The sequence below is a fragment of the Sminthopsis crassicaudata genome, chromosome 3 (assembly GCF_048593235.1).
Source record: "Sminthopsis crassicaudata isolate SCR6 chromosome 3, ASM4859323v1, whole genome shotgun sequence".
Taxonomy (NCBI): Eukaryota; Metazoa; Chordata; class Mammalia; order Dasyuromorphia; family Dasyuridae; genus Sminthopsis; species Sminthopsis crassicaudata.
In genome coordinates this window covers 27,358,770-27,383,228 of record NC_133619.1, presented here as the reverse complement: position 1 = coordinate 27,383,228, position 24,459 = coordinate 27,358,770, and the positions used below count along the sequence as shown (strand labels likewise).

The 24,459-nt window shown below is 37.7% G+C and overlaps 1 long non-coding RNA gene across 1 annotated transcript in view; it reads right to left on the bottom strand.

Annotated features, from left to right (window-relative positions):
- Nucleotides 1-735: 735 nt before the first annotated feature.
- LOC141564807 (uncharacterized) overlaps nucleotides 736-24,459 on the bottom strand; it is a 94,272-nt gene continuing 70,548 nt past the window's right edge. The window contains exons 2-3 of the long non-coding RNA XR_012488733.1: nucleotides 3,461-3,549; nucleotides 736-1,501 (exon numbers count right to left, since the gene is read on the bottom strand). This is a non-coding gene — a long non-coding RNA (uncharacterized LOC141564807). The remainder of the gene's footprint in view (nucleotides 1,502-3,460; nucleotides 3,550-24,459) is intronic.

Sequence of the window (24,459 nt, the reverse complement as noted above, 5' to 3'; positions counted from 1 at the left end):
AGAGATTTTGAGACAAATGGGGAAAAGAAGGTAATTGGGGGTTGGGTGTAGAGCAGTGACTAGATGAATAATCAGGAGCATGTGTATGTGTGGATGTCCTCCCATGTTACAATGTCCACTTTATCAATTTAACAATGCTGCAGGAATTAGCACTATTCTGGAATTGGGGTGCAATGGACAGGGAGGACCTGTGGGAAAAACTCTAGAACTCAGTGGCAGAAAGTGCCTAGAAGGCAGTGCCCTAAATAGGCATCTGAGAAGCTTTGATTCTAGGAGGATTATAGAGAATAGAGAGAGGCTAAGAAATAAAGTTGGGGATCAATGGAATAGGTTAGATACACACGACACAATAATCAATGACTATAGTAATTTAGTATTTGATAAACCCCCAGATTCTAGCTTCTGGGATAAAAACTCACTATTTCACAAAAATTGCTGGAAAAGCTAGAAAATAATATGCCAGAAATTCAACATAGACCTACATCTTACACACCATACCAAAATAAAGCCAAAATGGGTACATGATTTGGGCATAAAAAAGGGAATTAGGAGAGCAAGGGATAATTTGCCTATCAGATCTTTGGAGAAGGGAGGAATTTATGATGAAGAACTAGAGAACAATCTGAAATGCATTTTACTTTAATTACATTAAACTAAAAAGTTTTTGTACAACAAAACCAACACAAACAAGATTAAAAGGGAAATACAAAGCTGGGGAAAAATTTTACTGCCAGTGTTTCTGATAAAGGCCTCATTTCTAAAAATATAAAGAACTGTGTTAAATTTATAAGAATACAAGTCATTTCCTGGTTGATAAATGGTCAAAGGATAAGAACAGACAATTTTCAGATAAAGAAATTAAAGCCATCTGTAGTCAAATGCTCTAAATCACTATCAATTAGAGACATGCAAATTAAAACAACTCTGAAGTACTACCTCTCAGATTGCCTTAGATGACAGGAAAAGATAATTAAAAATGTTGGAGGGAATGTGGGAAAACTGGAACAATAATGCATTGGTGGTGGACTTGTGAACTGATCCAACCATTCTGGAGGCCCATTTGGAATTATACCCAAAGGGCTATCAAACTGTTTATATCCTTTGATCCATCAGTGCCACTTCTGGGTCTTTATCCAAAAGAAATCCATAGAGGAGGAAAAGGTCCTACATATACAGAAATGTTTGTGGTAGCTCTTTTTGTAGGAGCAAAAAATTGGAAAATTAATAGATGCCCATTAATTGGGGAATGGCTGAATAAGTTGTGGTATATGAAGGTAACAGAATATTGTTCTACAAAAAATGATGAACAAGCTGATGATAGAAAGACCTGGAAAGGTTTACATGAACTGATGCTAAGTGCAACAAGCAAAACCAGGAAAACATTGTACACAATAACTGCAAAATTGTGGGATGATCAACTATAGAAGACTTGGTTCTTCTTGGTGGTTCAGTGATCCAAGGCAATCCCAATAAACTCTGTATAGGAAAACGCCATCTGCATCTAGAAAAACAAACATGAAGATTAAATGTAAATCAACACATGACATGTTCACTTCTATTTTTTTCCTCTCCCATGGTTTTCCCTTTTATTCTGATTTTTCTCTCCAAACATGAATTATAAAGAAATGTGCATTAAAAAAATTTTTTAAATGTATAACCAGAAAAAGTAAAACAATTGATAAAAGAGAAAGAGAAAGAGAGAGAGAGAGAGAGAGAGAGAGAGAGAGAGAGAGAGAGAGAGAGAGAGAGAGAGAAAATAGAAAGAGATTGAATAAGTATAAGTGTCATGAACTAGAGAATTAGGGTCTACAATGACTGGAAGAAATAAGAGAAATAAATCATCTATGGAAAGAGCTCTAAATAAATGAAAATTTTAAAAATCATCAGGACTAGTTAAAGGGGGAAATCTATTTGACTAACTGAAATAAACAAAAAGAAAGAAAGAAAGAAAGAAAGAAAGAAAGAAAGAAAGAAAGAAAGAAAGAAAGAAAGAAAGAAAGAAAGAAAAGAATGTGAAAAATAGAGAAAATAAGTAAAGAAAAAGGAGTCAATACATATAACTCCAAAAGGAAAGGGGTAACAAAAGGAGGAGGGGAATGATCATGGATAAGAAGAATCACCAGAAATACTGCTGCCCTAAAAAAATGACTAAGTTAAAAATAAAAGAAACCCAATGCTGTGGTGTTAGAGGAAATTGGATGGAAAAAAAATGAATCTAATTCTTATAACTTTAAATTTGAATAATCCAATTAAATGAAAAAAAAAAAATAAAACCTTACAATCAGTTGATTAATATCCAGACAAATGCAAGTAAAACTGAGAGGATGGGGAAAAAATGTACTAAGTATCAAATTAATCCAAAAAAGGAGTTACAATCATGCTATCTGATAAAGCAAAAATTAAATTCAAAAATTATAAAGACTAAAGAAGGGAACTGCTTTATAATAGAAATAATTACAGTCAACAAACCAATGTTGATAATAAAATATATGTTCCATTTAGTTTAGCAATCAAATTTATGAGATTAACTGAACTACAAGAAGACATAGCCGATAACCTAATAGTGACAATAGACTTCAATAATAATACTTCTTTCCCGGTTTTGGAGAAGTCTTACAGAAAAGAAAAACAAAAACAAAAACAAAAACAAAAACAAAACAAAACAAAAAACAAAAGGAAAACTATGGAACTGAACAAATTGCTGGAGAAACTAGCATTTTCTAAACCAGACTACAAAAGAATATATGTATTTCTCTGTGTCATATGGAACTTTTTACAGAAACTGATTATATATTAGGTCACAGACATATTGAAACAATTATGAAAAAACAAAATGGTAAATATATCCTTTATAGATATAATGTCTTAAATATAGAAATAATTTCAGGGACCACAGACAAAAGAGATCCAAATGGAAACAACAGTGAATGGGTCAAAAAACAAATCACAAAAACATTTAAAAATTATGTGAAAGTCATTGATTAGAGAAATGAAAAGTAAGACAACTTTGAGGTACCACTTCACATCTCTCAGATTAGCTAAAGTGACAGGAAAAGATAACAAAAAATGTAGGAGAGGATGTGGGATACCAATGCAATGTTGGTAGAGTTGTGAAATGATTCCATTTGGAACCATATCCAAAGGGTTATAAACTATGTGTACCCTTTGATCAGCATCTCATTATTGGGTCTGTATCCCAAAGAAATCATGAAAGAGGGAAAAGTACCCACATGTGCAAAAATGTTTGTAGCTGCTCTTTTTATGCTGTCAAGGATGCCCATCAGTTGGGGGATGGCTGAATAAGTTGTGATATATGAATGTAATGTAATATTATTGATATATAAGAAATGATTTCAGAAAAGCCTTTAGAAAGACTTAAATGAACTGATGCTGAGTGAAGTGAGAAGAACCAAGAAAACATCTTATACAGCAACAGTAAGATTATATGATGATCACTCACCCATGATGGACTTGGCTCTTTTCAACAATGCAGTGATTCAGGGCAATTCCAATAGACTTGGGATGAAAAATGCCATTGCATCCAGTAGGCTGCCTCAACAACAACAACAAAACAATTACTAAAGCAGTAGCTGTTCTATCTGGAAAGGGCAAAAACATTCCCGAGGATTAAAGACAATTACTAAAACATATTCAACGCCTAAGGACCTAGAGGCTTCTAGCCCTATTCTTTAACTCTCAGATCTTCTCCTACAGGTTTTTAGTATTCTTCCCTGAACACTTTCACTGACTTATTTAATGCTGCTTAAAGACACTGTCCCACTTCATCAAAGGCTATCTTTGATTTAGGGTAAACCGTGAACAAAGAGACCTCTTTGATTCTGGTGGGTAGCAAAGTCCCTTAAATAAACTATAAGACATCTGCAAATTCATAGACAAATCGAATGAGAAAACTTGTAAAGAGCCTAGCACAGTGACTGGCCCATAGAAAGTTCTTAATAAATGCTTATTCTGTCCCTACCCATAACAGTAATGCTACAAATAACAGGACTTTTTCCTCTATGTATCCCCCATCACTGTGTATGCAAGGATGCTTGGTGAAAGTCACAATACCTCAACATAAGTCATTTGGAGCCTCTGACCAAAGGCAAAGAAAGAAGGTGTATACATCAAAAGTCATCTATCAGGCTTGTACCTGAAACAGACAACTTATTATAACTTTCTTTATATAGAATTTCCTCAGCACTACTATATACTTCAAGAAGATATCAAAAAGACCTTGTGAACCATTCAATATATGCTGCCTCCAGTTCATTTTGTGAGTCTTTGGTAAAGGGCTCTTGAAGAACCAAGAAAGATCCATGGCTCATTATTTTTGACTTCCTAGGTAAGGAGGAAGCAGGCTATTGGCTACCAATAAGATTCAGGCAAATAGTAGAGCTGATTAGTATCCCTGAAAAAGATTTTTTTTTTTCAAATGTCTCAATGAAGATTGATTATTGGTGTCTCAAATGACTGTAATCTATTTAGTGCTTACTGTATTCTGCCATGCTAAACCCAGGGATTAAAAAAAAAAAAAGGCAAAAAAAGTCTTTGCCCTCAAGGAGTTTACAATCTATTGATTCTTTAGAATTCTTTATTGGAATCAAACTATCTGTTCTGTACAGGATTCATGTTTGTATTCTGGATATCCGTTTTTCTACCTGAAAAACAAACAAGCAAACAAAAACTCAAAACAACACTCTCTCTCTCTCTCTCTCTGTCTCTCTCTCTCTCTCTTTTCTCTGTCTCTGTCTCTCTCTCTCTCTGTCTCTCTCTCTCTCTCTCTCTCTCTTTATATATATATATATATATATATATATATATATATATATATATATATATATATATATATATATAAAGAGTCCAGAACTTTAGAGATATGCATAGTTCTTGCATATTTAAGGTAGAGTCTGAGCAGAATTTGAGGATGAAAGTTTGGATGGAACAATAGAATGAGATTTCACTGTATAATGGAAGAGGGGGAGAACAGAATAGAATCTGGATAGAGATTGGGATGGAAAAAAAAGAGGGTCTTCACTTTGAATACTGGATTACAGGCATACAATCATTCCTAGCAGGTTTCCACTCCTCTCTCAATCTCTGGTCTTTCTTACCCTCCACCTGACTTCACATAACTATTTATGAGCATATACACACAATTCTCCAAATACTTTTTTATGTGAGCATTCTTTGCAAATACTACCAGATCTCATATAGCCTTTCCAATTGTGGTCCGTCAATATCCCTGGAGCTGGAGGGGACTTATTTAATCAATCCATATAGATTGCACCCAAGTGCTAAGATTAGGAAAGCAAAAACTAGATAATCAATACCTAGCCTCTTTCTAGAGCTCATGCATTAAAATAATTTGTGACTACTTTTAAAGTTTTAAGCTTATGTTCACACGTCTAACCCATGGATAAAAGGATACAAAAATTTCCCAGCAATTTTGGTAGATGCTGTCTGCAGAACAGAGCTCCAGTGAGAGTCATGAAGATAGTGTTCCTGAAGGAGATATGTACAGTCAAAAGAAGCTGGGGTTCCATTAAGGGCCTCAGATGTCCAATCAGATGAATAAAATAGAGGATGTCACAGAGCATCATGGCCAGCTCCCATCATCCAGATTTCTAGGTATTCTTTCCCATCCTACTAGCTTTTCTGGAGTTGCCTCCCTATCCCTTTTATCCCAGCCCATATTCCTCTGGTTTCAAATACTCTCCTCCTTTGCCCAATTATACACACATTACTGAGGATATCTAGGTGGCACAGTATATCAAATGCCAGGAATCAAATTCCTGGAATCAGGAAGACTTGTCCTGTGTTCAAATTTGGCTTCAGACACTTAACTAGCTGTATGACCTCAGGCAAGTCACTTAACCCTGTTTGCTTCAGTTTCCCTCATCTGTCAAATGAACCAAAAAAGGAAATGACAAACCACTCCAATATCTTTGGTAAGAAAACCCCAAATGGGGTCACAAAGAGTTGGACATGACTGAGCAGCAGGGTCAGGGTTGCTTTACAAGATCTCACAATAAATTTACCCATTCTAGAATAGTTTTCTAACTGTATTTCTAGTAGTGACAATCCCACCTCTGCCCCACTTTCTAGTCTTCATACATTTTACCCTTTTCAGTGGATATTTCAATCCAGGCCATGACCTAGCTGTTTCTCAAACATACCTCTATTTCTTGATTCCTCAGCTTTTGATTAGCTGTCCCCCACAGCCTGGAAAGCTCTCCCTCCTAACTGCTGCTATCTTTTGCTTTACTTCAAAAATCAACTCCTAGTCCAAATCCCCTCCTGCTCTTCACTCTGGGATTGCTTCTTTGTTTACTAATATTTCCATAGACATTTGCAGGCAGCCTCCTACATTAAAATGTTTGTTCCTTGAGGGCTGGGATTGAATTTTCTTATGTCCTCACCCCAGCTAATGCTAATGCCTTTCTTCCGAGATCACTTCTGATTTACTAATATTTCCATAGTCTTTTGCACTTGGTCTCCACCATTAAAATGTGAATTTCTTGAGGGCAGGGACTGAATTTTTGTATTTTTAAGTATTTCCTGCACTAAGCACTGTACTTGACACTTAGTAAAAGCTCAAACTTGTTGACTGATTCCAGTTTTTATCCAGAAAAATATCTAGACAGATATTTCCCCATGTGCCATACACATGCTTCCCGAGCAAGGTGAGTTTTTAAATTTCCAACTTTATACAGAATCATTTCTTCCCTTCTCTTCCTCTGGTACTCTGTGGAAAACTCTTGGACCTTAAACATCTAGTTTCCTATAATTCTCCATACCCCTCAGCTTCCCACTCCCCATTCCCAGCTCAGGTCTTTTCAATTTCCCAATTAGTCAGTGTCACCAACCTTCCAGTCACTTGGGCCCATGAAGTGGGGCATGGTCTTACCTGTTGGGCTAAATCCAGAAAGGGATTTAGCATCCCAAAAGAGTTAGCTATATATAAGAAGTGGAGTTGGGAAGTGGAGTTAAGAGAGCTACCACGAGGCATGGGAGGAGAGAGGGGAAGGGTAAAGTGAAAGACACCTAGAGGTAGGATCATGGTGGGCCGACCCAAAGGAAAGCAGCAGCAAAGCCATGAGCCATAAGTTGTTGTATAGGGAAAATTTAGCTTCAGGTGCTTGATATCTTGGATAATCGGATGACCTTTAGAGAGGAACCAAGGAACTAAACTGATCTCCATTAAAAGAACCTTTTTCCTGCTTGCCTAAGGGATAAATTTTTATTAATTCCTCTGGAACCATATCTAACTTGGAGGACCTCACCAATGATTTTAGTCTGGCTGCTTGTATCTGAAGTGAAATAACTTAAGTCAGAATTGTTTTGCTTGTGGGAATGGAAAAAATCTTACCGAAGTAGTCCTCGTAAATCTCCTTTTTTTTCCCCTTTTTTCCCTAGATTGTGGGTTTATCCCCGATGGTCTCATTTTGCTCTGAAAAAATCCTTGGATTATGTTTCAAGTAATCTAAGAAAACAAAGTTGTAAAACTTTGGTTGTGGTCTGAGGTGTCCATTTAAAGGCTCTCTTTGTCTCTTTTTGTTTCTGTCTCTGTCTCTTTTCCTCTCTCCCCCCTCCTTTCTTTTTTCCTTCCTTCTTTCCTTCCCTCCCTCTCCCTCTCCCTCTCCCTCTCCCTCTCCCTCTCCCTCTCCCTCTCCCTCCCTCCCTCCCTCCCTCCCTCTCTCTCTCTCTCTCTCTCTCTCTCTCTCTCTCTCTCTCTCTCTCTCTCTCTGTCTGTCTCTCTCTGTGTCTCTGTCTCTCTCTCTGTCTCTCTCCATCCCCTCATCCCCACCCCCCTACTCATTTCAGGAAGTCTGGCCCAAGTCTTTTAGGACTTGAAGAAAAGGCTTTTATTTTTTTTACTTTGGGTAGACAATTGTTAGCATTCCCAACTTTCTAGCAGCATGGGTAACCAAATGCAAATTGACTCTTTAACAGAATACACAAAACACAGAAAACAGTTTCTCTCCCCCTCACCCCCAAGAGGTACTATATGGAGGATGGGTGAGAGGGAAGTAGAACTCAATCTTTATAAACTACAGTCTCTTCTAAGTAATGGCTTAATTTATAAATGCAAAACTTTAACATCAATCTAACCCTTCATATCAAAGAAAGCCAACAGTTTCATGAATCATATCATATATCATTCTGAAATTAAAAAAAAAAATACCAAATCCACATTTCTCTACAATGATTTTCCCAGTCACAACATAAAAAGCTAAAAGCTATCTCATAAACTCTTTATCCATTATATAACTTGTTTTGTATATATTTGGTTGCTTGTTGTCTCCCCCTTAGATTGTAAATTTCCTGAGGAATTTCTTTTGCCTTTGCATCCCAAATACTTAATTATCAGCTTCTGCTAACAGAGTAGGAAATAAGCATTTTTTTCTCTCGTGGAGTTTCCCCAGAGAGGCAATTTCATAATTTTATGGCAGTAAAAACTAAAAAGTTTGGTACCTTCTAAAATTCTGAGGCTTTTTTCCTTTGTTTTTTTTTTTTTTTTTTTTTTTTTTTTTTTTTTGTTTTGTTTTTTAACTGACTCCTGGAGATTCTGATAGGTGACAAAATGAGGGTTCTGTGGTCTCTATTTAAGGGAAAAGTCATTGTTTCTTCTTCCCCCTCTTCCTCCTCTTCTTCCTCCTCCTCCTCTTCTTCCTCTATCTCACTTTCCTTCCCTCACTGATTAGCTCCAAGACAGAATTGTGCAAATCATAGAGATACATTTTTCTTTTTAAATATTTTCATTTATTGACTGGTCCAACATTTAACTTAATACTGTTAACTTCTCAACCTCATGCTTCTGTTTTCAAATAATTTTAAATAGCATATTCAGATCTAGTTTCAATTTACTACATTGGCTCTCTGTTCTACATTACTACAATTTTCTTATGAATCTCAAATCTCTGCAAAACTTTGCTTTAAACTAATCAGAGAGTAAATTTCAAGGTTCCCCTTCTTCCCCAACAAAATTGCCAATAAACAGTTTCGACGGAATTTCTTAAGAAATTGAAATTGCTTTCCTCTATTTTAATTCCTTTTAAGTGATTTTGTTTCTAAATTACCTGGGCAATTAAATTCTGTGAAGTTATTAAGAAGCTTACTGTGGTTAGGCAAACCAAATTTACAAAAAAAAATTCTGCCTTTTTCCAGATTATTTTCTTCACCTTTCTTGAAGTAGTCTGTTTTCTTTGCTCAGGGCCATTTAAGCAAGAGAAAACATAGGAAAATAAATGATGTCCTTATCAGATCTTCAGTTTTAGATTTTAAGCTGCAAAATGGATTCCTCCCACTTACCCACCTCCATTCCCCTCCGGAAAGACTTTTAAATAGCCTTCAATACTTTTCTCTCTTCAATTCCCTAGTTAAATGCCTCATATTTTCAGTCTCAATATTAAACTAGTAAATGATTTGGGGAATCTTGAGGGCAAAGTACCTTAAATAGCTTGACTTTCTGGAATTCAATGTTTATTTGTTGGTTGCTCTATGATGAGTTTAGGGATTGTACCCTGATTGACAAGATGTCTAGACTATGGCAGAAGCCAGGAGGAGTCCGGGATGGCTTCAGGCCAATCAAGTCTCTTAGATAAATAGTTTGTTGTCTATTTCACTTCCATAATTACCCTGGCATAGTAAATAGATTGCCTTTATATTCAGGAAGAAGGCTTGTGGCACGTGTAGGGGTCACTTAACTTTCCCCCTCCTCCCACCTTGCCCCCTATCTAGATTTTCCTCTTCCGGGTAAAATTGGGATAATAATGGCACCACATAATATATGTAAAGTGCTTTGAAAGTCATTAGGAACTTTATAAATGTCAGCTATGCTAATGATTCTGGAGGGAATATTCTTTTCTTTTCTTCATTCCAATTAAAAGGTCCAAGTGCCTTACATTCAAACTAAGAGGTGTTTTCTTTTGTTTGTTTTTTACTCCTACTAATGAGGCTTTCTTTTATTTATTTATTTTATTTAAAGTATTCGGCTTTCCGACCACTTTAAATAATAATAATAATAATAATAATAATAATAATAATAATAATAATAATAAACTTATTTACATTCTCCTCAATCTTTAAGTAATTTCTTCTGCTTTTACTGAAAACAGTTTTAGCTAGAGGAAGCAGTTTGGGGTTATAGGCTATGGGCCATAGATTATTGGATTTGAAGCTGGAAAGATTTTTCTCTCTAGTCCAGTTTCATTATTTATAGACCAATTCCCATGGAAGTTAAGAGGTTTACTCAATATTACACAGGTTGTAGTTGGCAGAGCTGGGATTAGGTCCTCAGACCCTCTCTCCAGATCAGTACTCTCCACTACACCAAGTGCTTACTTAGCCCAATGTCTGACACTTAGCAAGTAGATAAATGTTAATTCTAATCCTTCCTCTTTTCCTTTGTCACCCTTCAATGATACTGTGTAAACTTGGGATCTACTTTTTCATCTATTCATCAATAATTATATTTCACTACTCTTATCAGGAAATGATCATATTAACCAATAAAAAAGACTATTTCTGGTGTAAAAGGCACAATGATGAATAAATACTATGAAGGACAAAAGGCATCTGACATTCACTGTCCCCTAGAAATCAAATTTCAAGGGAGGGTAATAATAACAGGAGGCATTGATGTAAAACTTTGAAGTTTGCAAAGCACTTAACAGATATTATCTCATTTAATCCTCACAACATTGGTGGGAATTTAGCGAATTTTATAAATGAAGAAACTGAGTCAGGAAGGGGTTAAGTAACTTATTTAGTTTTGCTATTAAATGTATGAGGCTGTATTTGAATGTAGATTTTCTTGAATCCAGGCCCACAGCCTTTTCTACTGTAGCACCTAGATGCTCCTAAAAATTAAACAGGGGTCAGATGTATTGTATATTGAATACTGAATGAATAGCATAGACAGTAAGCTAAATCAATAAGCAATTCTAAAAGGATCTTTCCCTTTAATGATTCAACATTGTAAGAGAGTTTAAAGCTGAAGTTATGTGTGAATGGAAGTGGGTGAACACCATCAATTTCTTAATGAGATATTAATTAATCTTGGGGAACCCAATTGGGGAAATCAATCAACAAAGGTATTTATTAAGTAATTATTATGTGACAGACAGCAGGCATCCTGGGTATACAGAGAAAGGAAAATTTGTCCTGTTGTCATGAAGTTTGCTGTCTAATGGAGGAGACCCTAGATCCCAGAGTGGTCTTTTACAGATGAAGAAACTCCATAAATATGTGTATAGGAGGAAAATAAAGGTCACTCAGCCAGCCAGGGAGCCAGCCCCCAGAGAAAGTTTTAGAGTTCTGCTGGAATTCTTAGTACCTGATTCTGGATTTAATGCTGAAAAGCAACTAATTGAACCTTTGCTAAAACTCCATTTTAATTTCTATAGACAATACTTATATAGGATGTCTAAAAAACTGTCTTAGAAATGGAGAACTCCTTATAAAGTCTGCCCCTGAATCCCGAAAGTTGTATGTTCTGCAACAACATGCCTTTTTGCAATGGAAAGTGAATAGGAGAACATCTTTCCCATTGAAAACGTATTTGATAATTGTGGCTGCACTTTCCTGTGGATCCTTTAGGGTCATGAAGGTGGGGAGTCTTGGAGTAAAACAGACTTTCTAACAGTGTCTCTGGTCTAGTAGTGTTATTGAACAGATAAGATCAGGGGCATCTCAAGCTGTTCTTCAGACTGCAAGGAAAACAAAACATCAAAGGAGGCAGTGAAGTTCTTCTCCTAAGGCCATGTTCCAAGGGGGCCCCTTCTTTGAAGCCTGAGCTTTCCAACAAAGCCTTGGTTGCTTCAGGACTTGGGTCCACACATTTGGGCCAGTTAAGATTCTTCATCTCAGGTAGTATGAAGGAAAGCATCCTTTGTGCATTAATCCAAGCATCCAGCATCAATGTCTCCCTTGTGGGGGATGTAAAGACAAAAATCCCCCAGCAAAACTATTTGAGCCTTCTAGTAGTTAACGCTCGTTGGGAGTGATTTGTACACTATAATTACAAAGTAATTGCTTTTTGAATGGAGGCGTTAAGAGATGGGAAAGGCTACTTTTAAAAAGTGGTGTTTAATCGGAGGTTTGGAGGAAATTATAAATCTGCTGAGTCTGGTGAGAAAGTCAGGGAAGAGGCAATTTGTCCAGGTCTTCCAGCAGGGAATGGCTTGAGTGGGAAACATCAAGGTCACCTTAGCTGGGCCAAATTGCTTGAAGCCATGGAATGTATAAGAAGCTTGAAAAAGATTCTTGGACTTACTTTGTCCAGAGCAAGAGGAATTTGTAGTTGTTGTAAGAAAACTTTAGGATTCAGGAGGAAGATTACCATCTCTGGAGGTTCCGGTCACACCTCTGAAGCTGGTTAGCTTGTGTTGCCTTTGGTGGATTAAAGTCTCCTGGAATCTCAGCAATATGGAAAGGGATATAGAGAAATGCTAAGTGGGACAGAAATGGTGTTTGGAAATTCATGGGATGGGACTTTTAAGACAACTCACTGCTTTCTATTTCTGTTATTGGATATCTGAGGGCCTAGATAATAGCCAGGTTTCCTTGAGACAGGTTTTGCCACTGTCATTAATGCCTCTTATTGCTACTGTGTTCCAAGATTAACTAACTTTCCTCTATCTCAGTCCATGTGGATATAAAACTTTAAAAGTGGGCAGAAATCATTTTAGTGTGTAAATTCTAGTAAGGTGCTAGGTATTGGTTACCCTTTTGCCTTCTTTATCTTGGTGCTAGGTTTAATAATCTTCAAGTATCAGAGTATGTTGGTATTGGAAACAAAGTATGAAATGAGAAAAGATGAGTCTCAGTTTCCTTATCTGTAAAATGGAGGAGTTTAACTTGGTGACTTCTAAATTTCCTTCCAGGTCTAGATCCTATGATATCTATTTAGGTGAATGAGATATAGTCATTGCAAAGTATGTCTGGGATCTAGTCCCATTTGAAAGGATGGCAAAATAGGAAGTCTGGATACATGAGCACACATGTATTAAGCACAAGTAGTACGGCCCTGTCTTCTTAAATTCAAATTTTGTCTCTTTGGGGAAAAAAAAATAGGGGTAGCTAGTTGGTATAGTGGATAGATCACCAGCCCTGAAGTCTGGCCTCAAACACTTAACATTTCCTGGCTATGTGACCCTGAGCAAGTCACTTAACCCCAATTGCCCCAGCCAAAAAAAAAAAAAAAAAAAAGTTATCCTTTTCTTCTCTGATATGAATTGTTTTGTTCATGGGATGTTTAGACTAGAGAAGAATCCTTAGGAAGAAATTCTATGAAATCTGGGAATATTTGTGTATGTCCAGCTGTTCTAAATTAAGAATTTTTAAATTTAAAAATCAGATCGAGAGGACCTGAGTTTAAATGTGGCCTCAGACACTTAAGGCTTTCTTAGTTGTGTGATCCTGGCCAAGTCACTTAACCCCAATTGCTTCAGAAAAAAAAAAGAAGAAGAAGGAAGGAAAGGAAAAAAGAAGAGAAAAGAAAAGGAAAGAAAGAGAAAGAAAAGAAAGAAAGAAAAATTATATCGAAAACAATGAACAACATCGATCCTAATTCAGGGAGAGTACCAGTCGGAAGCACAGTCGTAATTTTGATGACGGGGTTTTTACAAAAGGAACTTTTCGATTTTAATTCACTTTCTGGGGCACTGGCTTTCCTCGCGCATTCGATTCTGCTAAATGAGCCGGCCGGGCCGAGAAAGGTGTCTAAAGCTACCCAAAGGGTTGGCGAAGTCGCCTCTCGCGCCCCAGTGCGCATCCCCGGGAGGCCGCGGGAGGCCGAGCAGCCCTGGGGCGGAGAGCGCGTCCTGCGGCCACGGGCACGTCCGGGAGCCACCTGTCCTAGTCCCGGCCGGAGCGGGCCGGGCCGGCAGCCAATGGGCTGCGCGAGCGGCGGCTCTATAAGGGGAGCCGGGGGCGCTCTGGCTTAGAATGGGACGGGCTTTGGAGCGGAGTGGGCTTGGCCTCTTCTGCCTCCCGACTCTATCAAGTCCAAGGTTGCGGCTGCCCCCGCCGCTGTTTTGGTGGCTGACTTTCAGCGGGCTGGAGGGGCCCGGAGAGGTGCAGAAGGAGCGAGAGAAAAACGTCAGCTGAGGCCAGGCGGCCCCACTCGTGCCCCCGTCCGCCTCGCCCGGGCCAGGCCCCGGCCCGAACCCCCTGGGAACGCCTCCCGCGGGACCTGCGCTCGCCCGCGGAGCCCCGGCAGCCCACGAGCGAAGGCGGCGGCCGTCTCGGGGCCCCCCGCTTGCGGGGGCGCCCACTGTGGCCGCCAAGAGTTCGGCTCTGTCAGCCTCGGGGGGCGCCGCGGACCGCGGGCTGAGCTCCAAGGTCTGGCGGGGGGCGGGGGCCACAGGGAGAACAACCGTGAGCGGCGTCCAGCCTTTAGGGCGCTCCCTCGAGAGGTGGAAGCTGCCCCGCGGGCACCGCTCAGACACCCCAAGCGGAGGCAGACCAACGCGCTGCCTCTCCGCGCCCCAATTTGCGCCTGAAGTGTCGGGGGTGGGGTGGGGAGGGGTCGTGGCTGCCTGTTGGACGGCGCATCGTCGAGTTTCGCGTGGTCACTTTCTCAGTTGCCTTGTGCGCCCAGTGCCTCTGTGCACGTCGGCGACTCTCAGTGCCTGGGGTTGGGGGCCTCCCGTCGCGGAGGGTCGGGAAATCACTTCCAGCATCTTTTGCGTATGTGCAGTATGTGGGACTTGGAGGGCGTCAACGAGCACCAAGAGATTTGGGAATATGAGGCAGAACCCCCAAATCTGGGGGGCCCAGGAAATTCTAGGAAGGTGTGTTCCTAATAGCTGGGGAGAGAGAGAAGCTTGATATTTGTTCTTCCTTCTCGAACAGGACCGTGACATCATGGAGGGGATACCCTGATCTGCAAGTAAGTTGGATTTTAAGTCGGGGGGTGGGGGATGTGCAAGGTCACCAGCTCACTTTCCCCTCCAGACCCGTGGCCCGGTTGAGCTGAGTAGGATGAGAGAGGAGGAGAAAGAAGAAAGCGAATGGATATGGACAGAGGAAATGAGAAAGCTCCAGGAGAGCCATCTCTATTTTTAGGGGAACTGCCGTTTTGCAAATTGAGGGGATCCAAACTCAAAAAGAAACATTTCCCGGCCCTCGGTGAGCTTATTTTCTATTTGTGGGGGCTGCAGACTACAATAATAAAGTAGCTCTTTCTTTTGGAGGAGGAGGCAGCATTGATAGCTAGGAAGTTCTTGAAGGCTACTGTTACTACTAAGTGGAGATTGAGCTGAGCTTTGAAGAAAACTGGGGCATCTAAGAATCTGAGGGGAGGGAGAAATGCTTTCCAGTCATGGGGTGCAGTCTCTGCCGGGTGTCCTGAGATGGAGGGACTTGCATGGGAAAGATCATGGGAACAGAGTGTGGGGGAAAATGTAGAATTCCTCTGCAATTTGGAGCCAGTTTGTCAAGAGCATTAAATAAACGCCACTGGGAGAGAAGGGGAGGAAAGGGTGGGATGTATGTATTTGATCTTAGAAACCCAGCCCCACGGGAGATTCTCGTCACAGGGTCAGACGTGGACTTCCTATGCCAAGGATGGATTGGAGAGGGAGTGGAGGCTCTTGAATTTACAATGCAGGCCAGGGGTGAGTAGAGCTGTCTGTGAGGTGGCAACTGTGTGAGTCTGGAGAATGGGCTGAATTGGAGACGTTTTGAAGGATTATAGAGAAACTTTAAAAACAGGTTGTATTGTATATATACATATTGTATTTAATTTATACTTTAACATACGTAACACATATTGGTCAACCTGCCATCTGGGGGGGAGGAAGGAGGGGAAAAATTAGAACAAAAGGCTTGGCAATTGTCAATGCTGTAAAATTACCCATGCATATATCTGGTAAATAAAAAGCAATAATAATAATAATAATAATAATAATAATAATAATAATAATAATAATAATAACAACAACAATAATAAACAGATTGTATAAGCGGCCTTTGGAAAATGAGGGGTGCAGAATGACACTGAGATTGTGACTCCTGATGACATGGGACAGAAATAGGGAATTTGTATAGAGAGAGGAGAGAACATCCCAGTGGGTAGTCCCAGAGAATGTAAGTGAATATGGAGAACTTTTACAACTGAAAAGGGAGGAGGAATTTGCCATAGGGGAGTGCATGTGTATGGTGATGGGGAGACATCTTAGATATGGAGGTTTTGAGTGAGAGGTGGTTTTGCCCTGAGGTATTTATATTCTTGGGGTACCTGAGTGGGGATCAGGACTCCTCTGCATTGGAAGTCAAAGGCATCTAGGAAAGTTAGAAAAAGAGCGACTCCCCAAAAGCTTATTGGATGGAACAAAATGAATTGAAATTCTGTCCTATTTCCTGACACCCTTCTTCTCTCCTCCTTTAAAATAGTATTTTCTTTCCCCACTTATATGCAAAGACAATGTTTTTTATTAAAGCTTTTTATTTACCAGATATATGCATGGGTAATTTTACAGCAATGACAATTGCCAAGCTTTTGTTCCAATTTTTCCCCTCCTTCCCCCCACTCCCCTCCCCCAGATGGCAGGTTGACTATACATGTTACATATGGTAAAGACAATTTTTAAAATTTGAGTTCCAAATTTTCTTTCTCCCTCCTCTTTACCTCCTCCCTATGACAGTAGGCAATTTGATTTAGGTTATGTATGTGTAGTCATGTAAAACATTTCCATGATAGTCATGTTATCAAAGATAACAGGCCCTCCCCCCACAAAAGGTGAGTATGTTTCAGTCTGCATTCAAACTATATCAGTTCTTTCTGTGGATGTAGTTTTTGGAATTGCCTGATGTCCTTTTTTCAAAAAAAAAAAAAAAAAAAAAAAAAATCAATCTTTTTTCCAGCTTGTATTTTCTCCATTCCACTTCTCTGTGTACTGCTCTTTTCTAGCCTCCCCACACTGAGAAAGCAAGAAAATCAAAGCCATTACAAATTTGTAGAATCAAGCAAAGCAATATTTTGCATTGGCTGTGTCAGATACACCTTAATCTGCATTTTGAAGCCATCACCTTTCTATGTAGAGAGGGCTTCATCATGGGTCATCTGGAATTGTGGTTGGTTATTGTGTTGATTAAAATTCCTATCAAACTTTTTTGTCTTTTCAGTATTGTTGAATTTGTTCTGTTGTTTTGTCTGCCTGTTTCTGCTCTCTTGTTTCCATCAGTCCACAAAATCTGTCTGGTTTTCTCTGACACTGTGCCCTTCATTATTTCATATTTATATACCATAAGTTGTTCAGCTATTCAACTGATTTCCCCCAATTCAGTTTCGCATTCTTTGTCATCATAAAAAAGAGCTATTTTAAATATTTTTATACTCTTGGGATGGTTCTAGATTGCTTCTCAGAAGGGTGAGACCAGTTCATATTTCCCCCAGTAGTATATCACTTACTTGCTTTCCCACACGTCCTTCAGCAACTGTCATTTTCCTCCTTTTTTGGCCAATTTTTCTAATTGGATGGATGTGAAGTGGTACCTCAGAATTGTTTGAATTTCTTTCATTGTTAGTGATTTGGACATTAAAAAAAAATATGTCTCTTGAAACTCCAAAAACTACCTATTCAGATCCTTTGGTCATTTATCAATTAGAGAATGATTTATTCTTTTTTTTTTTTTTTTTAATAATTTTTATTTACCAGATATATGCATGGATAACTTTATGACATTGACACTTGCCAAACCCCTTGTTCCAATTTTTTTCCCCTCCCTCCCCCCCCCCCCCATGGCAGGTTGACCAATACATGTCAAATATGCTAGAGTATAAATTAGAATGGTTTATTCTTATAAATTTAAGTCAATTTTGCATGTACTTTAGAAATTAGATCTTTATCAGGGAAACTTGTTGCAATCTCTTGTCCCCAGCCCCAATTTCTTACTTTGATTCGCATTTTAGCTGAGTTGGTTTTGCTCATATACAAACTTTTCGAAATTCATGTAATCAGATTTGTCGTTTTTTAATTTTTAATTTTTTTTTTTTACCTCTGACTTCATTAATGGGTCTTATCTATAGATCTTTCTGGTACATGCTTTCATACTCTTCAAATTTGCTCATAATGTCACCCTATATTTAAGAAATCATGTACCCATTCGGAACTTATCTTGGAATACAATGTAAGATATTGATCTATGTCTAGTTCTTTTTTTCCAGTTTTCCTAACAGTTTTTGTCAAATGAGGTCTTTCCCCCATAGTCTGGATCTTTGAGTATATTAAAAAAAACCCAAAAAAAAAACAACAACAAAAAAAACTAAGCTATTGTGCTTCTTTGTTTCCATATATTGCATATATCATCTTTCACTCATTGATCCCTGTATCTTAACTAGTACACAACTGTTTTAATGATTACAGCAATGTAGTATACTTTGACGTTTCATACCAGTTCTTTACCATTTTTTTTCATTAATTTTCTTGATGTTCTTTATCATTTGTTTCTCCAGATGAATCTTATTATTTTTCTAGTTCTATAAGGTAATCTTTTGGCAGTTGAATTGGTATGAAATGGAATAAGCAAATTAATTTAGGGAGTACGGTAGTTTTTAATCACATTTGATTTGGACAACTCATGAACAATTAATGTTTTCCCATTTATATTTATCTGTCTTCATTTTTAAAGAGTGTTTTCTAATTGAGATTATCTAGTTCCTGTATATGTCTTTATGTCTTGACAAGTAGATTTCCAAGTCTTTTATTCTGTCTATTTTCTACAGTAAGATTTTATGCCTCTTTTATTAAACTTAATTTTATTTTTTATCATCTGTACTTCTCATTTCATTTTTAAAATAATGTTTTAGCTTTTTAAGTTCTTTTAGGAATTCTCATTAGGCTTTGTGTCCAGTCTTGAGCTTCCTCTGCTACTGTAATAGCTCTTTATCATCGTGTGCTCATTATCCCAGCCTACTTTTTGAATTTGAACTTTGTTAATATTAGATTAGATTTAGCTCACTTCTGGATGGGATATTTGTCTTGAGCCTCAGTTTTTTTTTGTTTGTTTGTTTGTTTGTTTGTTTTTTAAACACAGCTTAGTCTGGGAACCTGCAATTTTTCAGAGCTATACAGTTATGTGATCTGGATAGAGAGATCTCTATTCATTGCCCTTCTGGTGTGAGTTATGCAAGTTGGGTCTGTTGATTGTGTTTAGTTGAGTTTCAGAAAACTGCTGCTGAACTAAATCATTGGTAGGTATTATAAGTTCAGAGGGACTAAACAACTCTTTCCCATTTGCCCTTGGTTTCCTGTTTTGTTTATTCTGCTGTGGGTTTATATTCTGGGTTAAAGGGTTACAATTTGGTTAAAGTGCCGTGCTTGTTTGTGACACCTCTTTTTCATCCTGAATCTGTGGCCCAGAACTGGATAGAAGGCAACAGAACAGAATTAAAGGCACCTGTCCTTGCTCCCAGCACTAGTTCTGGAGTACTTATGGAACTTTCTGCTCCCCAGTGCTATCTGTCTGATGCTCTGTCTTGGATTCATTCCCTTTCCTAGGTGCTTGAATGTTCTAGACATAGTGCTTCTCTCACTGTGTGTCTACAGACCTCTTCATTTTCATAAGAAGAGAACTGGAAAAAATGACTTGCTTAAAAATGAATTTTTCTTGACTTTCTTGACCAGCATTCAGTCTGACTCACTTTCTAGATTGTTATGGAGGGAGGTATATCAGACAAACTAAGGTTAAAATATTTTTAAGTTCCTTCCTTCCTTCCTTGCTTCCTAGCTTCCTTCCTTCTTTTCTTCCTTTCTTCCTTTTTTCTACATAGTATTTTATTTTTTCCAAATATATATTCCAATATAGTTCCAAATATATTCTAGGGGCAGCTAGGTGTCAATGGATAGAGTACCAGGCCTGAATTCAGGAGGACCCGAGTTCAAATTTGGTCTCAGACACTTAACACTTCCTGGCTGTGTGACCCTGGGCAAGTCACTTAACCCCAGCCTCAGGGGGGGGGAAATAAAAAGATCAGGGAGACACCAAATATATTCTAATATATTCCAAATAGTTTTCAACATTCATTTTTGTAAGATTTTTGTGTTCCACATGTTTAACATATATTGTATTACTTGCTGTCTAGGGGAGGAGGAAGGGAGAAAAATATGTAATACAAAAAAACCTTTTTTAAAATAATAGCTTTTATTTTTCAAAATACATGCAGATAGTTTTCAACATTTACCTTTGTAAAACTGTGTTCCGTAATTTTTTCCCTACCTCCCTTACCTCCCCTGTCCTCAAAATAGCAAGCAATATGATATAGCTTAAAACATGTACAACCCTTTTAAACATTTTAACATATTTGTCGTGTAGTGCAAGAAAAATCAGACCAAAAAGGGGGGAACTTAAAAAAATTTTTTTTTAATTTTATTATAATTTCTTTTTTTTTTTTTCAAAGTACATGCAAAGATAATCCTTTCAAGTCTTGTGTTCCAATTTTTTCCCCTCCCTCTCTTTTGGACAGTAAGTAATCCAATATAGGTTAAGCACAATTCTTCTAAACATACAAAGATAGTTTTCAACATTCATCCTTGCAAAACCTTGTATTCCAAAATTTTCTCCTTCCCTCCCTCCCTACCCTCTCCTGTAGACAGCAAGTAATCCAATATAGGCTAAACATGTGCAATTCTTCTAACGTTATTTCCACATTTATCATGCTGTGCAAGAAAAATCAGATCAAAAGGGGGGGGGGGAAATGAGGAAAAAAATCAAGCAAACAAACAACAAAAAAGGTGAAAATACCATGTTGTGATCCACATTTAGGATCCATAGTTCTCTCTCCGAGTCTGGATGGCATTTTCCGCCTCAAGTCTGTTGGAATTGTTTTGAATCATAAGGTAAGGTAAAAATATCGACTCATTTGGCCATTTTTATTTCCCCTTCTGTAGTTATTTTAAATGTATTTTCTCTGTCTCTTCCTGATTATTTTTGTTGGTAATAGAAAGGAAAATGCAGAGATGGATTTTAGCCTAGATGTTGGGGAAAACTTAAAAAATAGGGGGATGATATGGAGGTTTTCGAAAAGAGAGACATACATGGGACGTGTTTGAATAGATAAGTGAGAGTGAGGGATGATGATCTGCTTAAGAAAATGAGAAGGATGGGTTTACTTGTATATGTTAAGAGAGATTTGCTTTATTGAAGACCTATTTTTGATGTCAGACAATGAAAAGAAGGAGGAGAAAATGGTGGAAATCATTTTAGTGATGTGAAAATAGGAGAAGGTAAGAAGATACTCTTTAGTGATCTCAATTTTTTCACTGGAATAAGAGGCGAAGTTTTCATCTGAGAATATGGGGGTATGAAAGCACCTGAAGGCTTGAAGGAGGGATAAAATGGCTTGGGAGAAGTGTTGTAGTGATTGAAATTTCCTAAGACTTGTTTATATAATATAATATATTATTTATATATAATATTTATATATCCAATATATAATATAATATAAAATAAATTTAGTTAATATAAATATAATATAAAAGTAAAAGAATTAGAGGGCATTAGTCAATAAACATTTACTAAGTGCCTGCTATTTGTCAGTCACTATGCTAAATATTGGAGATACAAATACAAAAAAGAAGGTAAGTCCCTGCCTTCAAGGAACTTACCATCTAATGGGGAAAGGTGTAACATATCAAAAGAAAATTAAGAAGGGAGGTAGGAAAGAGACTCAATACTTGTCAGAGAAGTCCCAGAGTTGTGCAGTCAGGTGAGGAATGAGAAGATGCCTGTGCTAAGTTCATGGTGGAGTTCATGGCTCCATTGGTACAGATGGAGTGGAGGAGTACTAGGGCTGATGGGATTTGGAAGAATGAAGTTGCCCAATAATGAGCTTCTCACAGCAAGATTGTACTTCTGGTAACTGCTACAGCTAGATAAGATCTGTTGCCTAGAGGTAAGAAAAATCAACCCAACAGCAACAAAGCATAGTCTTGAGTACACTTAAATCAACTGGTGGATATGCTTTGTTACTTCTCCATCTAGTGGCTGTTTTGTTCCATGTTATAAGGTGTATGCTTGACTATATGGGGAAATGGGACTTAATTTTCTTAGCTCTTTGGAGAATACCCCAAACAAACAGAAGTCCTCAGTAGTTATAAGTAAGTCACTACAAACTGCCAAAAGTCCTCCTTTTGCATTACATGTATGGGAATCAGAAAAAAGAAGCAAGTTATTGGGAGGAACCTCAGAAATTACAGAAGCCTACTCCTACCTTGCTGAAAACACCTTGGAAAACTTTGGCAGAGCAGTGTTTCTCTAGCTTCTGCTTGGAGACCTTTGAGTAAGGGGATCCCATTGCCTTTAGCAATTTATTCAGCTTTTGATTAATTTTGAAAATTTTTCTTGATTGTTTTTGATATTTTTATTTCTTCTCTCTCTATCAAATTGAAAGCTATCCATCATAAGAAAGAATTAAAAAGGACAGAGACAAATTGATTTATATAAGTTTTTATAGGTTTCTCAGTCTGTCATGTTTGTCATCGGAGTTTACTGAGTAAAAGGAAATTGGGAACAATTATTAATACAATGCTTTTTGGGGGTGCAGTTCTGCAAGAAACATTTCTGTGTGTACATATATATACAAAAATGCCTAATTATAGCCTTCTTTGGGCAGGGTGGGGAAGGGAAGGTGGGGAAAAAGTAAAAAGTGCACAGCAGAGAATAAAAGAAAAATTCAAAGAAGCAAAATGGAGCAGTTTTGTTAACAATGTATATTTATTAAAGAAGTTTTCTTGAAATGGAAATTTTTTGCTTTATATTGAGTCCTCGCATGTTCTGCTATATACATGAACATGTATTTTTGCATTTCTTATTACATATTTAAGTTAAAAATAAATTAAAAAACTAAAACAATTTTCTGATTATACATGTATAACCTATATTAGATAGCTTGCTCTCTTGGGGAGGGACTAAATAAGAGACAGAAGGAGAAAAAAATTGAAACTTAAAATCTTAGAAAAATTAATGTTAACTATCTTGATATTAAGTTATTTAAATATTTTAAAATTTTCTTTTAAATTAATAATCTATATCCAAGTATTTCAAGCCTAGAAAGAGTGCTGTTCACACTGGCTTCATTCTTCTTACATGTCTTTTTATCCCAAGATGATTCAAAGCAACATTTATAGGAATCCTGAACAAGGAATAAATATAATATATTAAAATTCAGTTTTAGGTTGCTATTCCAGAATAGCTAGAACAGATAGATGGTGCAGTGGATAGAGAGCTGGTGCTGGAGGTAGGAAGACTCTTCCTGAATTTAAATCTGGCCTCAGACACCAGTTTACTAGCTGTATGATCTTAGGCAAGACACTTAACTCTGTTTATCTCAGTTTCTTCATTTGTAAAAATCTTCTGAAGAAAGAACCACTTCAATATCTACCAAAAACAAACAAACAAACAAAAAAACACCCAAGTAGTCATAAAGAGTTGGACAGGATGGAGCTACAATCTCAGTGATAGAATATATATATTTATATATGTGTGTGTGTGTGTGTGTGTGTATACATGTGTATATATATATATACACACACACATATACATTGTCAGTTAAATTTTCACAGACATTTCTGTTTATCTCAAAACCACCTAAGGTTGAGACTGGTCAAATGCTTAAGCCAGAAATTCTGAATTTCACTAGGATTAAAGTCAATCTAGTGTCTGAACAAACTCCCTCATGAAAAAGCTGTAATTGAGACAGGTATTGAGAACAATACCTAAAAAAGGGTGAAACTACCCAGATTAGAAATGGAGATCATCAGAGCTTTCACTTTAGTAAGATCAAGCCTGTAAGTGGTTGCTATAGTTTCAGCCTGGATAAAATGGGCCCGGTGACCAGTCTTTCATTGTTGGTCAATCCTTATAAATCCCCATATCCCTATATAGTCCTGCCTGCCCAGGATGAATTGAGGCCATTTCATGCCCCCATTATATATGTGCTAAGAGTTTCTTTTAGATAACTGTCCTGTATTATCTCATTTGAGAAGAGGGGAGTTAAGATTGGAAATACTGGATATATAAATTAAGCTCAGATTGTGGAGAGTTCATGCTTAGTGAAGAAATTTGGATTTTAAATAGGCAATAGGGAGCTACTGAAGGTTTTTTGGATTCAAGAGATTCATGATGAGAGTGATTTTTAAGATGAGTGGTGGTGATATATATAGAGATGATTTTAGGGAAGGATATTTGGGGACCAAAAGACAAAATTTTAGGATACTATTGAAAAGTGGGTAATGGCTGCTATAAATAGAGTAGTCTCAGTGGGACTGAACTAATGGGGCAAGGAAAGAGGTAGCAAAAAGATGATTTAGGGCTTCCAATTTTGATGATGAGGAATAATGAAATGGGATGATGAAAAAAACAAGTGTGATAGAGTTTTAAAAAGAAGTATGCTAGAATTTCGATCAATAGTCTCCTTAAATTTTATAGTCCTTTGAGCATAGTTCTAAA